At 55.2% G+C, this 16,996-nt stretch overlaps 2 long non-coding RNA genes across 2 annotated transcripts; both read right to left on the reverse strand.

Moving 5' to 3' along the window:
- Nucleotides 1–1,494: 1,494 nt before the first annotated feature.
- LOC111094699 lies at nucleotides 1,495–8,110 on the reverse strand. The gene is made up of 5 exons (XR_005355079.1): nucleotides 7,809–8,110; nucleotides 6,153–6,436; nucleotides 5,867–6,021; nucleotides 2,959–3,064; nucleotides 1,495–1,676 (listed from the first exon to the last, which is right to left on the reverse strand). It is a non-coding gene; the product is annotated as an uncharacterized LOC111094699 (long non-coding RNA).
- A 2,682-nt stretch (nucleotides 8,111–10,792) lies between these two features.
- LOC111094700 lies at nucleotides 10,793–13,954 on the reverse strand. Its single transcript, XR_005355080.1, has 3 exons — nucleotides 13,685–13,954; nucleotides 12,917–13,012; nucleotides 10,793–10,921 (listed from the first exon to the last, which is right to left on the reverse strand). It is a non-coding gene; the product is annotated as an uncharacterized LOC111094700 (long non-coding RNA).
- Between the last annotated feature and the right edge of the window lie 3,042 nt (nucleotides 13,955–16,996).

The following is a 16,996-nucleotide window of genomic DNA, read 5'->3' on the forward strand; positions in this document are numbered from 1 at the left end:
AGGAGGGATTGGCTGTGGGACGCTGGACAGATGGCTCACCCTCTCTGAGATCTTACTTTCTTCATGTGGGCAATGGGATCCCACCTGCCTCATCGGCTGAGTGAGGTGACAAATGTCAGGCAGGTGCTGTGCCTGGCCACCAGCTGGTGCTCCTCGTGGCTGAGCCCCGTCCACCCACAGAGATCTGGGCGTTCACCGCACTCCTAGGACCCACCCCCGAGTCACTGCCTCCCGTATCTGTCCCTGCTCCCCCTTCAGGCGCCCAGGTGTCCCTGGCGGATGGCCACCAAGCCCCTCTCAGTCTGACGGTGAGGGAGCCCTTCTTTCCTCACTGAGCAACAGCCCAAACCCAAGCCCCGGCACCCCAGCCCCATGAGCCCGTGGGACGCACCGAGGACCCCCCGGAACCCCGCTGATCTCGTGGAGCTGCAGGCAGGAGAGGGCCCAGCAGTGATGACGGACCCGCTATGCACGGCCCAGGCTCCCGGGGACAGACCTGCCCTGTGTCCTCTGAGGTCGCGTGTGGGCAGGAGTGAGGGAAGCAGGAGGACGCACCTGGACACCCCGGGCCGGTGCGGGCCGCTTCCCTGGGAGCCCCGGGACAGGCAGCGCGGGGTGCACACAGCTGGGCTCAAACCCCTGGCCCCGCCCTCGTCGGAGTCCCGGGGAGGCCTCGGCCTCTCCTGCCAGGGCGCCTTTTGCCCAAAGCACCGGCTCCTGCCCGAGCGCCCCTGAAGATGCGTCTGTCGCAGGCTGCTGTGCAAATCTGTGCTTGGCCATTTATCCACGTGATTTACCCACTCGGCGGGGCTTAAGGCTCCTTCTCCAAACTCTCAAAACGCGGCTGCTATTAGGAGGCCGGAGGGGGGTGGGGGGGCCGCTGCGCAGGCCTGGGGGCTCCCAGCCGCCTCTGCCGTGGGGGAGGGTGGACGGAGGCGCCGGGGCTCCCGCTGCTGCTGCTGGGGACAGGGGCCCGTCCCCGGGAGAAAACGCGTGACGCCGGAGGAGGGCCCGCTCGGCCGCTCCTGCCACCAGGCTTCCTGAGGGTCTGCTAGGCGCGGGCCCACGGGGGCTGCCGGGGTGCTGGGGTGCAGCGGTGACCAGCGACGGGCCTGTGTCTGGAGCAGGGAGGCAGGAAGGACAGGGGGACGACACAGGACGGGAGTGTGCCAGGCGGGAGGGCGCTGGGAGGAAGGCGCCACAGGGTGACGGTGGAACCTGGCTCTGGGTGGGGCCGGCAGCGTGCATGGGGTGGGCACGTCGGTGAAGGTCTTTCCAAGAGGCAAACCTTCAAACTGAGGTCCCAATAAGGAGATGGAGGGCCGAGAAGTGAGTTCTGCCTGGGGAGGGCAGGGAAGGGCTCCAGGGAGGAGGAGACACCTGGTCTATGCTTGGCAGATGCTTAGAATCACAGCAGGTGGGAGAGAGGAAGAGAGCTCGGGGCGGGTGCAAAGGACCAGAGCAGTGCAGGTTTACAACATGTTGGGGAAATGTTTATTGTAGCCAGAAGTGGGGCTGGAAGTGACAGACCTCAAATCTGTGCTAAAGAGCTGGGCTGCTATATTCTAAGGCGAGGGACTCCAGAAATGTCGAAGCTGAAAGCAAGCTACACCTCTGAAGCTGCACGCTCATGACTTCTGACGCCCCCTCCAGCTGGAAAGCTCCATGAGCCAGACCTGTAAAGGCTGTTGACTTTAGTTGAGTGCAAAACTAATAGGCATGTACTCAAATAGATTTGAGTGTCAGGAAATCCTGGGGTGACACAGACCGGGGCTGGTGGGGGAGAGTCGGACCTCAGTAACCAACGGCCCCTCTCACAGGGTCTTCACCCTCATGGACACAGCCAAGGGCAGAAATATCCACCCTCCTCTGAACAGCGTCTCACTCAGCTCTGCCCACCCACCGGATAGCAGCTCCCCGACCTCCTGCTGGTCCTGCCCTGAGCCCTCACCCAGCGAGCACCCTGGGGAGCAGCCCCGGAAAGCCGGCCCCAAATAACCAGCCCCGAACCAGGTCAGCCTTCCCCTCCTGTTTTAGAACAACCCAGCCAGGCTTGATCCCGTTGGGAGCAGCACACGCTCAGGTCTCTCCTGGGCTCACTAATTTGGTAGGACCCTGCGACTCTCCCAGCAGGCAACTATGCGTGGCAGGGAAAAGTTTTCAGAATTTCAGGCCCTTTGATGGAAAAAGTCTGCCTAATAAATAATTGAGAGAGCCCCGGCTTCCTGAGAACTGTGACGAGCAGTGAGGCGTCCCAGTCCCTCCAGCAAAGCGGAGCTTCGGAGCACTCCTGTGGAGGTGAGGAAAACTTATCCTTCAGGATGAGTCGGGAAAGGCAAGAGGGCCGGGGTGGGGAAAGCCTGGCCGTGCCAGGGGAGGGCCGGTGCAGGGCGGCACCTGCTTCAGGTAAGGATGTAACCAGGCGGTTAGCAATTACAAGCATGGGGAGGAAACCCATTTCCATGGACATAACACAAGGTCAGAAGCCCAGCTCATCTTTTCTCCCAAATGACCAGACAGACAGGTGGTCAGAGCCAAAAATGGCCCCAGGTTTTCAGCAGCCCAGGGAAACAGAGCCTTTCCCTCCCCGGGCCTCCAATCATAAAACCCCAGAGCAGGGCTCTGATTGGCCCCGCTTGCACCGTGTGCCTACACCTGCAGCAGTCACAGCAGCCACCTGGGTGAGGCTCTGGGAATGGTCATTTCTGGGTCCCATGCTCACTCCTAAGTGGGGACAGGGAAGGTTGATTGGCAACCAGACCGGAAACACAGACAGTGGGGGAAGGGCAAGCCAGAAAGGAGGGAGGGAAGGGCAGGTAGCAGAAGGGTGGTGTGAGCCATCGTGCTGCTGGGCATTTGGCCAGGTGTTTGAACGCCCTCCGGGTCTGGCCCCAGGCTCCCTCTCTGGCCCTTCCAGCCACGCCCCTCCTACACTTCAGGCTTCAGATGATTACCTACCTCTGGGTGCAGCAAACGCAGTCGCTTCTTTACGTTTCAGGTGTCACCTGCGCTGCTAAACCTCCAGTCCTGCCCCCAGCCACGCGGTGTTCATTCCCGCAGCAGCCTGTAAAACAGAGATGACCATGAGGATGAGGATGATGCAAATGGGGCTTTTCCCCGTTGGTTTGCCTCTGTTCACACTGCCAGCCCTCCCTGAGAACCTTATGCTCCCCCATTTCCCTAAGGCCTCGAACATCACCTGGCACAAGGAGCCATCAGTGATTGTTTTTTTTTTTTTAAGACTTTATTTATTCATAGAGACACAGACAGAGAGAGGCAGAGACACAGGCAGAGGGAGAAGCAGGCTCCATGCAGGGAGTCGGACATGGGACTCGATCCAGGGTCTCCAGGATCGCGCCCTGGGCTGCAGGCGGCGCCAAACCACTGTGCCACCGGGGCTGCCCAGTGATTGTCCTTTGAATGAATCGGTTGATGAATTCATCGAAGTTATCATCGCAGAACTGGTCTGGGAAGGGCAGCTGCTCTGCGTGGGCTGTGGTTTAAGGGGCCTGCGGAGATATCCTTGTGCCAGATTCTACCCCTAAGAGCTGTGGTGGAGAAGTCACTTTCCCTCACTGACCTCAGCTTCTTTATTTGTGAAATGGGGGCCTGGGCTCCCCGACCTGTAACTCCATGAGTGTGGAGAGGACCTGCCTTGGGAACCACTGGGCCAACCTCGGGGTCCCTGGGCAGCCAGAAGGGCCCCGGGAAACCAGGCAGCACAGGGCAGGGGGCCGGGACCGGAGAAGTTATTACCATGTGTATAAAAGAAATTCAGCTGAACTTACAATTTTGCTAATATCAGAATGCTGTCAGATACACCCCAAATTCAAGAAAGGAGTTCTGAGCCTGGAATTCACCTTTGCATTTTTATGGAGAAATTTAGACCTGTCTCTGGAAGTACAATAGCATCTCCCTAACACAAACTGGTCATAATTCTGGGCACATTTGCATTGGCTATTGCTAAATCAATTAATAATAAAAGCAGGACTGGAAGTGACAGTGTTTCCCCTATTAAAATTAGCAATCGTTCAGGCCCAAGTTCAAATATCATCTCCTCCAGGAAGCCCTCCCTTGTCATGCTATGACACCTTTCCCTCCTCCTTTGCCACAGCCTCTGGCCCGGTCCAGCACAGTTTTACCTTCATAGCCGTCATCATGGCCTGAAATCAGTCTACTTATTATCATACTTGTTGGCCTGCCTCCTACTCCAGAATGTAAACTTCTGTGCGGAGGAGCCCTTGTCTATCTTTCTCAAAGTCAAATTCTCTGTGCCCAGAACCGGTGATTGGTGTGCACCTGGGATCCCATAACCATGCGTTCTGCAAGCCCATGGATGAAGGCTTGCGTGATTTCCATTTCCTGAACCTTGCCCGTGGCGCCTTCCAATCAATGTCTATGACGTGTAGGAAACCAGGTAGCCCCACATGGCTCAGAACATTTCGTCAGCCAGGAGTGAGGTTTATCTCTACTTCACCAACAGGTTTTCTTGAGTCATTTGAAAGATCTCAAAAGGCATGTCTGTCCTATTGAAAGGAGTGCCTTGCTTTCTGGCCATTTCTATTCCTCAGTTCATCACTTGGAAGGGATTTTGGTGATCACCTAAGACCACGGGCTAATTGAACAGATGAAAACCTGACACTCAGAAAGAGAGACCAGGACACAGCAAGATCACATGCGTGTCAGAACAAGACCCAGGACAGGAAACCAGCTCCCTCTATCCTGTTTGCACCGAGACCCTTCAAGAAGTGCTGCCAGTCACAGAAACTGGCACCGCTTTTTGGGGGGTGCTCTGAGAATAATAATAATGGTAGTGGCTAAAGTTTCTGGAGTGTTCTCTATGTGTTGGACAGTTTAGTGAAAACTTGAATTCTTCATGACAACCTTAGAGGGGGTGGGTACTGTTATTATCTCATCTTCCAGATAAAGAAACTGAGGCACACACACAGGGAAGCATTTTGCACGGTCACAAGCAGACTAGATGGTGAAGCCAAGGCTTGAGCAGAGGCAGTCTGGCAATGTCATCAAAAGCATCTGGTTTGACAAAGCCACCCCTGGATACGTCTCTTAAGGAGATGGCCATGGTCCAGGGAACAACGCATATTTCAAATGAATGGCCATCTCTGGGGGCGCCTGGGGGGACTCAGCTGGTTAAGCATCTGACTCTTGATTTTGGCTCGGGACGTGATCTCGGGGTCCTGAGATCGAGCCCCGCATCAGGCTCTGAACTCAGCGTGGAGTCTGCTTGGGATTCTCTCTTCCTCTCCCCCTCTGCCCCAACCGCCCACTCCCACTTGCACACGCTCTCTCTCACTCTCTTAAAAAATATAAACAAAACAAAACAAAACTAGTGGCCCTGTCTGGACTACTTCTTTACATGGACTTTGAAGTTGCCCATGAGGAGCGGGAGGTACAAACCTTGCCCATCATGGGGGGTGGGAGGGTGGAGACATGTGCCAGGCGGCCAGAGCCTTCCCCCAAACAGGGCCATGCAGAGGAGACGCTGGCATACTTGCTGCCAGAGGGCGAGGCTTGGGGCCTACCTTCTCCCCTCACCTGATCTCATTTACAGAGACACAAAGAAGCACCAAATGCTGCATTCACTGTGAGTCCTCCATCCTGAGATTTCTACTGAAAATTCTGTCTCTCGCTTATCTTTTTTCCCCTCCTCCTAAAGTGTCAAGTAAGCCTTTTCTAGAAGCACTGAATGGAAATAAAAGGGATTAGTGAGTGGATCATTTTATTCCATTTAAAAGTAACCCTGGGCAAATGGAAGTAAGCAGACCCATTAGGCAGCCTCCCCCTACCACCCTTGGTCTTCCAAGGCCCCTGCCCTCCTGCTCCCCTTCCTGCTCCCCAGAGGCACCTGGAGCCCCCCACACTGGGTGGGGGGAGTCACACGTCCACCAGAGCCCTCGCCAAGGCCCGCCTTCCAGAAGTCTGCTTCCTACATTCATTTGGTCGGAGGCAGGTTGCCAGTGAAAGGCTCTGATCTTCTGGAAAGGACCAGGGAGGAGTGCCCTGGAAAGGATGAAGAAGCCCTTCAAGCCTTGGCCCCAGGATGACTTTGCCAACACTCCTGTCCATGAGCCACACTTCATGAGGAGCCTAGGCCAGAGATCTGCATCTGTTGTTCCCCGGGTTCAGCTTACCTGCACGGGGTGACTCTGTCACCTGACACCTAGTGAGAGGTGCTTCTGCCACCCGGGTCAAGAGGCAAAGCTGAGCAAGGGGCAAGGTGACAGAGGGTGACAGAGATGACAGGTAGGGGGAGCTAGTGTAGGCAGGAGCACCCAGGTGCGAGGACACCAGGTAGGTGAGGACGCTGGAAGGAGCTCTGTAGAGCTGGAGGCTGAAGGATGGAAGCGCACGGAGAGCTTGGTGCACGGAGAGCTCGGAGCGGGCGATGCGCTGCAGACTTTGGCCAAAGACAGATCTGAAATGCCAGGCTAAGGAATTTGAAATCTCTTCCAGAGACCAAAGCTTTTTTTTCTGACGTGCTTCCTCTGAAGTGGCTCAAGGGCTGGGTTGCCAGATTTAGCAAATAGAAGTAAAAGTCAGAAATATATGTATAAGTGTGATTCACTCAAATTTGGGATATACTTATTCTTTTTTTTTTTTTTAAGTCATTGTGTATGTGGAATCCAAATGTAAGCAGATGTCCTGTATTCTAATCTGGCAGCCCTTCTTGGGGGCAGAGCAGGGGCAGGCGTGGGCAGGCTCTTCCTCTCCCCACCACCACTGGGAAAGCTTTGCTGCTGTCAGTTTTCAGATCTGTGGAATCCATTTGAAATAGGTATTTACGTTTAGTCCTAATACTAAAATGTGCATAAAACCTCTACATAATTTCTGTATAAGATACTCTCCAGCAAGCGTCCACACAATGGATCCACAGATTTTTTTTTTCTATCAAGGGCCAGACAGTAAATACTTTGGCCTTCCTACAATCTCTAGTGACTCCTCGGCTGTGCAGAGCAGTGTGAAAGCAGCCTCAGGCAGCCCAGAAACAAATGGGTATGGCTGCGTTCTAATAAAACTTTATTTACAAAAAACAGACTGTAGGGCCGGATGTGGCCCACGGGCTGTGGTTTACTGACTCTTGATCTATACTTCTGGGCACTCTCGGGGTGGCTGAAGGAAACCATGTTCTCTCCCCGGTGCTCTGTGCACAGAGACATCGCCCCTTCAGGAGCCAACCATCTAACCAGGACATCAACCTCTCTCTTTCCTCCACCAACTTCTGGGCTGACCAGGAACAGGCTGCCTTTCCCTCCCTGGGCTCCCAAGGCCCCGCCAACCCAATGCGGCAGTTGGACCCACGGGATCTTCCCCAGATCAGATGACCCCGTCCTGCCAGCGACGTGGCAGGTGCTCTTCTTCCTGTCTCCCTTTCTGGAACTCCCCAGTGAGTGGGCACCAAGTTGTAGAGACACCCTTTACTTATTCTGTCCACTTCTGCCCTCAAGGACAATGTTGTTGTTGTTGTTTTTCCAGGGCCTGCCGATCCTCTCGGAACCCTCCACCTCTGCCACTGCCTTAGCCTTTTAGCTGGGGGACAGCCCCAAGACAAGAGCATCGAATCAGCCTCCCACCAACTCCCCCCATGCAGATAAATAGGTGCTAACTCAGTGCCAGCTGCCAAGGGCCCTCCTACCAGCCAACTTGCACACAACCGGAGACACCTTTAACACCCTATTGATGGCTTTCCCCCTGCTGCTCTGTGACACAGGCCTGACGATATAGGCCTAGAGTTACTAGGTTTAAGCTGTGAGGCCCAGATCAAAGCCAGGAAGAGGTGGGGGGGATACAGTGCCAGAGGGTGGCCTTTCAAGGAAATGATGGCTCCTGTCCTCCTGGCAGCGTGTCTTTGTGCCTCCATGGCAGACGGCTCTCCGGGTAACAGCAGATCTGTATTTCCTGAGGACGCTTTAGTCAAGAGATCAATGATGCTCTCGGAACGGCTCTGCCGGTGCACGGGGGTGGATGAGCCTGGTGAGAAGCCCGCAAAGATCCAGCTACAATTAGGCAGATGCCCACAGAGGCTGGGTTCGCAATCACGGCGCATCGATTTCCAAAGTGATGCTCAAGCCGAGAGTTTCCTTGGCCTCCACGTCCTCCTGCCTTTCTGTAATGAAGTGGTCCCCCCTCTGGGGAAATGGAGCTTTTAAAAGGCAGGCTGGGGATTTGGGAGATCGGAGGGGTGGGGAGGAGGTGGTGGGGGTGTCAGGGTCTGTTCGTGCTCCGTTAACCTAGAGCTTGGTTGTCAAGCCCTAAGGTTCATAAGGAAAAGCAAAGGGCCACATGTGGTAGGAAAGGACTGAGCTACTAGTCTGTGGGCATCAACCTCTCGGGCCTCCACGTTCCTCACCTGTAAAATGGGTATGTCATCCGTTGTTACCATCCATAGGTACCTCACCAGTTGTTCCGAGGATTCAGTGACTGAGTTCATGCCAAGTGGTTGGCAGGTGGCCTGCACAAAGGAGCCACTCCCTATCTGAGGCCTTTGCTGAGGTCTTGACTACACATCCCCAACATCACACACTGCGCCTTGCATTTCCTTAACTAACCTCATAGCCACCTGAGGAGCTGTGGTTTTCTTTAAACACATGAGGAAGGGCTAACCAAATTCAAGATCTGCTATGAAATGGCAGGTCTGGGTTGCAAGCCCAAATCTGTCCGATGCCAAAATCCGTGTGTCTGGACCCAGCCCACCACGTGAGCTTCTCCTCCTCATCCTTCTCCTCCTCTTCCTCCCACATCCACTCCGCCAGGCCAACTTGCCTCAGCTTCTCCATCCCCTGGGCCTTCTCACAGCTGTGGAGCTCCTGCTGGCCCGTCCCTCTCTCCAGCCTCTAGGAGTCCATCCACCTGTCAGGTCAGGACGGGGCCCCTCCTGAAACCCTCCCCAATTCTGGGGCTAACATTGGCCTAGAGCACTGACTGTCCCTGCCTTGGCACCTCACCCTGGCCACCCTACAGCTTGGCCGTATTTGCTGATCCTTTTCAGGGGCACCATGGTTCTAGGAGAAGAGGACTGGGCTTTGAGCCAGATGAACCTGGGTTCCTATCCCAGCCCAGTGACTTCTGAGCTCTGCGATCACCATCAGATCATTTAGCTCCTGACTCTCAGTCTCTTGGGATAGTTCTATCTTCGAGCCCACCAGGGCTGAGTGGGAAGAAAATCAACATGGTCACTTTGCTGAAACCCTAGCCCCCTGGGCACAGCCAGGGTGGGAGGGGGCATGAAGAAGATGAGGGCAGTGTCATTACCATTCACCCCCCCCCCTTGGCGCCTGGTAATTTTGCCAAACATTTTCACATGTCCCCCTTATGGGCCTGTGGTAGGACTGAACTTTCTGTGCCCTGTGGTTCAGTGGGACCATGTGATGAGTTCTGGTCATTGAGTTGTATGAGCAGAAGTAATGTGCATCACTTCCTTGCTGAGCATTTAGTTTCTGGTATTAACCCCACCAGAGCTGTCTTCACCTCTGGCATAATAGCTACTTTGTCACCCTGGGTCTGTGGGTGGCTGTGCTTGAGCACAGGTGACGAGCACAGCCACCCCCACCCAACCCACGGCAGACATGTAGGATTAAAAACAATAAATTGGAGGGGGTGGCATTCAAGGCACTGTGACTTGGGGCTGTTTGTTACAGAGCAGAACCTTACTGAAGAGCTCAGCATGGACAAGGCCTCAAACCAGGTGTCCCTCACGACTGGCTATTGAACTAAGCACAGTGCACGAGCTTGCCCTTTGATCCAGCTCCAAAAGGGCCAGGGATAGGACAGCAGGGGCTGGAGGCCCTGATCTAGCCATTGAGAAGAAGGGGCAGGAGCACGTAAGTGACCATCAGAGTCCTGGGGAAGACAGCGCTAAGTGACACAAATCACACGGGCCTGGAAAATCAAACCATGGAGATGCCTGGGTGGCTCAGCAGTTGAGCATCTGCCTTCGCCTCGAGGCTTGATCCTGGAGTCCCGGGATCGAGTCCTGCATCAGGCTCCCTGCATGGAGCCTGCTTCTCTCTCCGCCTGTGTCTCTGCCTCTCTCTGTGTGTCTCTCATTAATAAATAAATAAATAAAATCTTCAAAAAAAAAAAGAAATAAAGAAAATCAAACCATAGAAGCCATAATCTAGGCAAGAACGGTCACATGGGCCACACCTAGCACAGGGGCTCAGACGCTCTGCCTGAAGGGTGAAGCAGCCTGAAGGTGATGCAGAGCTCTGAACCCCCGTTTCTGGTCACCAAAACCCAACACAAATCTGTTCTCCCCACTCCATCTCTTCTTCATGACAGTCAGGCTCAGAGAACTCTGCCCAGGAGTTCAGAGCAAGGGCTCCGGAAGTGGTCGTCTCGGCCTGGCACTGGCAGGCTGTGTGACTTTAGACAAGTCCCTTTGCCTCTCTGAGCCACGTTGCCCTCAGCTGGGAGATGGAGGTGACCAATCCCATCTCAGGGGTTTCTAGGAGGATTAAAGGAGTTGGTGGTAAAGGGCTTCTTGGAGGACCAGCACAGGTGAGGACTCCATGAGTGGGAGTCAGATGCAGTCCCCTGGGCTCAGGGAGGCCAGGACCGCAGATGTGATGGTCTAATTAAAGTTATTTTGTTTTCTTGTTTACATATTGCGAAGGTTTAACATGGGAAAAAGCACAGAGAATAACACGACAGGCAAAGGAGGCACCTGTTCGAGCACAGATACAGGAGCATGGACCAGGCCAGGGTTCAAGGCCCAGCTCCACCACTGTCTTCCCATGTCTCTCGGGGCAGACCCTCTGCACCTCACTCACCTGTGAAGTGGGGACGCCATCGGGTCATCACAGATGGTGGACGTGTCTGAAGGTGGAAGAGAGGGCGAATGCAAGGCTCTAGAAGTGGGTCCGGCTCCCAGCAGGAGTGCACAAATGCCAGCTTTGTAAAACTGCAGAGAGCAAATTTGAACCCATTTTGATTGATGAGCAGGAGGGTGCCTACCAGGCACGAAGAGGGTAGGGGAGCGATGCTGTGCCATGTTCTATGGGGAACTTTAAGCACAGAGATCCAGTGGGTGGGAGCCAAGGCCATCAGCAGCTAGCTGTCTCTCTTTAGAGGTCACAGGGGTGACGCAAAAATATGTTTCATGGGCCCCAGGGGAAGAGCTACATCCAAAGAGGCCGATGGGGCCAGGATTCAGTCTACCTCATGGAAGAACTTTCTAAAGTCCTCCATAGCTCCTCTGACTGCCAAGCTCCCTGGGCTGGCAGGATCGGGCCCCGCTGCCTCTCCGAGCCGGCCCTTCACCCCCAGCCACCTGGAGCCCCTTGCCTCCCTCCCTGCCCTCCCCCCTGCTGTGCACCCGCAGAGTCCCTCTCTTCTTGCCCCATGGTCAGCGCCTACAAGTTCCCCAGGAACCTGCGCAGAGCCCCTCCTCCCCAAGCCCACCTCCCAGTCACTGGAAGAGCTCCGTAAATGTTTGTTATTTTTTTCAATTAATTTTTTTTAGTGTAGCTGACCCACAACGTTACATTAGTTCCAGGTGTACCACATGGTGATTGGGCAGGAGACACTATGCTGTGCTCCCAACTGTAGCCAGCCATCTGTCCCCATTCATCACTATTACAAGTCACTGACCGTCTTCCTCGCTCTGTGTCTTCCATCCCCGTGACTTACCCCTTCCGTAAGTGGAGGTCTCTATCTCCCACTCCCCTTCACCCACTGTGCCCATCTCCCCACTCCCCTCCCCTCTGCAACCAGCACTTTGTTCTCCATGTTTACAGGTATTGCTGCTACTATTTTTAATGGGTTGGTCCCAGGCTCACACTGAGGCTCTGCTGTTTCCTGGCTGTGCATTCTTGGATAAGTAGCTCAACCCCCCGAAACCCCCTCTCCCTGGGCTGCACGGGAAAATTGACAGGAGAAGCGTCTCACCCAGGACTGGTTCCAGGTGCCGAGCGCCTGAACCTGCCAGCCCCCCAGGGCCTGAGGGGCCAATAAGGGGTGAGGCATTCTTCGGCAAGAGAGATGGTTGGTTATTCCAGAAAGGACGCAGTGCAGGGGAAGGCAGTAAACCACAGCCCTCCCACCTAACTGTGTAAGCATTATCGATTTGAGGCGGGAGTCATATTGTTGCAGTTGTATTGATTGATTGGGCCAGGCCGGGTCTTTCAGGGCACTGTGAGCGGCATACACAACTAGTTCTGTCCCTGCCCACCTGGCACATTGATTACGGGATTAAAGGCACTCACAAACGGACACCTTGGTGGCTCAGACAGTTAAGCATCTGCCTTTGGCTCAGGTCATGATCTCAGGGCCCTGATCCCAGGGTCCTAGGATCGAGTCCTGCATTGGCTCCCTGCTCAGTGGGGAGCCTGCTTCTCCCTCTGCCCCTGCTCATGCTCTCTCTCTCTCTCTCTCAAGTAAATAAATTTAAAAAAATTTTTTTTTGGATCCACAAGGCTTCAACAGGCACAGTCTCAGCTGCCCCCTGGGATGGGAGCAAAGCAGGGTGTGCCTAAGAGTGACAGTGGCACCTGAAGGGAAGGCAGTGCTCAGCCCGATGTGTCCCCATCCCCAAAAGGGGTGCCAGAGCTCAGATCAGCATCGCAGGCAGAGGAGACAGTGAAGAAAATGACAGAATTCCCTGCCCACGTGGAGCTTCCATTCTGTGTGGTACAGTGACTTTGCACATTTGCCAAGTGAATTTCCTCACTCCAGAAGGTGTGTTCTTTGAGGTCAAGGTACAGATCTGCTTCCCTGGCATACAGCTCTATGCTTGGCATGTAGCAGGTACCCACTAGTTTCATAAAGTCTTCTAGCTCACATTTGCCTGGAACCTCACACCCCTGGAACATTCAGACTATAAGTATCTGGGACGATGGGGGAGTTTCTGAGGCCCAGAGAGGGGAAGTGACTTTCCCAAGGCTGCACAGCAAAATACCAGTTCATCCAGGACCGAAACAGGGGAGTGCTGACTCTCGGTGCCAGGTGGGGGATGCTCTTCCGACCCTGCTCACATCCACAGGCACGTTCGAGGCTGCAGAACAGTGATTTTATTAGAGCGTAAAAACAATTTATTTTCCTCTAAAAATAACTGAAAAATAAATGACCGAAGAAGATACCCAAATGTTTATAAATGTGCTAAAACCGCGTTATCAGCACATCGAGTGCAGAGGCTCAAGCGGGGGAAGAAGCCTCCATCCAGCCCACCAGGCAGCAACGGGCCCGTTCTGCATGCGAGATGGAGCAGGTTCTGCAGGCACCCAAGAAACCCAGTGGGAGATCGTGAGCTGCACCCCCAGAAAGTGAGTTTCAGGTGCCTTCACTGTTCCAGCTGCACACCCACAGGAGTAGGAGAAAGAATCTACGCTGTCTTGTAAAAGTACCAAATCTGCATCTTTCACAGAAAATCGCAAACAACTTTTACTCTAAGGGGAAAACCTGGCCACTTCTCACGTAGCGTTGAGCAGGCTCAGACCTGACCTAGAAAAGGGGGATGTGGGATAGAACGGGGAGGAAAAGCATATAATTCTTTTATTGCAATTCTACTGTGTCTGACACAGATTGGCACTTTTAATTCATTGTCTAAATCCACCCACAAACAATGTGGAGCGGATGTTTTTCCTCCCAAAGCCCCGCTCTGCGCCCTGCTCCACCAATCTCTGCTGATATCAAAGCCCCTCTGTTTAGCTGGACCTGTTCGATTCACCTGACAGCAGAACAGAGACCCCCTACCCAGGGGCATCCACCAGCAGGTGTGAGGCGTCTGTGTCAGCAGCTCCCTGCTCGCTCAGCTCGCATCCCGGCATCTCCTGCATCCTGGGGAAGGAAGGAGCCACCCACCAGCCTTCTCCGGCAGGGGGCAGGTGTGTGCTAGGCTCACGGGGCACCCGGAGAGGGGGCACCGAGCCTCCACAGCTGGCCCAGCCCCTCCTCCTCGCCTTGGACGAGATGGTGCTGAGGACTCCCGGGACAGGGAGCAGGCTTGAGTCTGCAGGGGTGGCTTCAATCCTGCCTCTACCCCTTACTCACCGCACGGCCTTCACGGGTCTCTCTGACCCTCGGTTTCCTTATCTGTAGAATGTGAATAATAATACCTAACTTGCAGGACAGGTGTGAGGACAAAATAAGATGACGGATGCTAAACAACTTGCGTGGTCCTTGGCACTTAGCAGATGCATGATAAATGTTGCTTTCTTTTTCTCCCCTCTCCACGGTGCGGGGAGTTGTGTCCCACCCCTAAGATGTCCGTGTGCTATAATCCCTGGCACCTATGAACACGTCACCATGCTGCCAAAGGGGGCTTTGCAGATGTGATTAAGGTTATGGACCTTGTGGTGGGAGATAATCTAATAGTCTAATTCGAGTGGGTGGATGGGCCCAATTGAATCACATGAACTTGAAAGTAGAAGAAAGAAGCAGAGAGACAGGATGGAAGAAGAAGAGGTTCAAACCGCAAGCGAGAAGTGAAACACCGTGGCTGGATTTGTGGATGGAAGAAGGGGCACAGGAGTCAAGGGTAGGGGGTGGCTGCAGAAGCTGGGGATACTGTCCGCTGGCAGCCAGCAAGGAAATGGGGACGCCCGCCCTATTATCACAAAGAGCTGAGTTCTGCTGACCACCCAGATGAGCCAGGAAGCAGACCCTGCCCTGGGGCCTCCAGGAAGAGATGCCACTCTGCCATTTCTTCATTGCAGCGCTGTGAGGACTGTATCCGACCTGCCACCTGCGGGCCTGTCAGGTAGTCAAGTGTGCGGCTTTGAGCTGCTAAGTGTGCGGTGATTTGTTAAAGCAACAACAGAAAACTAACACCGTTCCCCACCCCACCCCCCAGGCCGAACTCTCAATGCCAATTATACTCCAGCCCCTTCCCGTCCTCAGTGCCTCTGTCTAGGCCTCAAGGCTTCTCCTCTACCTGGAGAACTAGTCACCCTTCAAAACCCATCATGCCATCCACCCATTCTCCATGGGTGAACTCCAGAATGGTCTACGGGTGTTGGGCTGGAGTCAGGCCTCAAGTGACCAATACCTGGCAGGATTTGGCACTTAGGTCTCAGGGTTCTTAAGGCTAAATTCTCAAGCACCCCAGGCCTGCTCGGCCTGCTTGGCCTGCTCATGTGCTTGGCCGGCCCGCAGGGTCCGGGCCTCCTTCACCCAAGTAAATGAATTTATTCAGGGCTCTGGCAGCAACAGGCCACTGGCCAGCAAACCTCAGCCATGCGTCCAACGGAAGCTTCAGCAGAAAGCTGAACTGGTTCCTAACTCAGATGGGCAGGAGGAGGAACTCAGGTAACATTTATTAACCCCCTCAAGCCCCCAGAGTGATGCCCGATTAGATTCGGGGAGAGACTCTTATATGTCCACCCACTTCCTGCTGTCTCCACCATGGCCACTCTGCCCTCAAATGCACTTGAGCCCTCGAGGAGGCCCCTTCGCTGGTCTCTTTGCTGCCAGAGTCTCCTTCCCTATGTCACCTGCACTCAAGCACCTGAAACAAGAAGTGCTGAGCGCCTGTAGCCAGCAGGTTGAAAGGCAAACTCTGCACTCGGCATTCCAGGCCCCTCCTGCTCTGACTCCTGCAGCTCCAGAGTGTCACCGCCTCGTCCTCCCTGGCACCAATACTGCAGTGTCCCTGACGCTGTGCATCCCTGACCACACAGCTCCCCCTGCACCTGGCCAGCCCCTAGCCCTCGGTGTCCCCTCTTCTCTGGTGAATCTGCTCATCCTCTAGGACTTAGCCCAGAGGTGACCCCTACAGAGCCAGCCAGACTACATGAGGGTAAGGGTGTCCACTTCAGCCCAACAGCAAACAGTCCTGGGGCCTCATGTGTGAACACTGAGGACAGGACCAGCCATTCTCCTCAGGACCCCTCAGGACTTCTTAGCCCAGAGTCATCAGGGCCAGACCCAGTGTCCAGCTCTGCTCCACCGGGCACCTCCACAGCATCACAAACTCCTGAGCTCCCCCTGCAAACCTGCCCCCTTCTGAGGGCCGTCTATACCAGCAAGGCCCCCCCCGCCAAAGGTCCTCGGACCCTGATGCTTGTGGCACAGATATGCCAGCGTGTAAGCCCCTCTCAAGACCCTGCTAAAGTCAGAGGAGACACATAACCTAAGACCTCTTTTTTTTTTTAATTTTTTTTTATTATTTATTTATGATAGGCACACAGTGAGAGAGAGAGGCAGAGACACAGGCAGAGGGAGAAGCAGGCTCCATGCACCGGGAGCCCAACGTGGGATTCGATCCCGGGTCTCCAGGATCGCGCTCTGGGCCAAAGGCAGGTGCTAAACCGCTGCGCCACCCAGGGATCCCAACCTAAGACCTCTTAACTGATCTCTTGGTGGCCGAGTCTAGACGCTTCTAAAGACCCTCCTGTGGGCAACAGACACATCGGTGGCACCATCCTCAGCTCCTCGGAACCTGGCCCTGTTGGCTCTTCAGGGAGGAGCCCCCCTGAAGATGTGGGGGGCGTCCACAGTGGCCTCGGGCTGGGCCCGAGACTCCCGGGTTAGGAGCCCCTCAGTGCCCAGCCCTCGGGGAGCCCGGCAGCCGCAGCGCAGAGCCTCGCCCCTCCCCGGCTCCCACCAGAGCGTGGCCCAGGCCGGGAGTGGGGGGGTGTCTGTGGGCTCCCTGGGCCCGGCGTGGCCCCAACACACGGATGCGGGGGGGAAGCAGCCTATGCTGTGACGAGGCCCACTAGCGGGTGCACAGCACCCAGAGGCCGCGCTCCTGGGTGGCCCGTGGGGGCGGCTGGGTGCAGGGACTGATCCCCACGGGGCTGGGTCTGAATCGGGCTCGGCCATCTCCACACGGGCGCCCGGGGGAGTCTCAGCGCCTCTCTGAGCCTCAGTTTCCACACCTGGGCGGGCGGGGGAGGGGAAGCCGGGCTCCCAGGGCCCTGAACACGCCCCAGGTCAGGTCTTGGCTGTAGGAGCAGTGGGGCCTCCGAGGGGTTCCCAGCAGCCGGAGGCCAGGGGCGCCTGCATCTCAAGACAGGCCCCACAGCCCCCGTGGGTGGTG

The sequence above is a fragment of the Canis lupus genome, chromosome 2 (assembly GCF_011100685.1).
Source record: "Canis lupus familiaris isolate Mischka breed German Shepherd chromosome 2, alternate assembly UU_Cfam_GSD_1.0, whole genome shotgun sequence".
Lineage (NCBI taxonomy): Eukaryota > Metazoa > Chordata > Mammalia > Carnivora > Canidae > Canis > Canis lupus.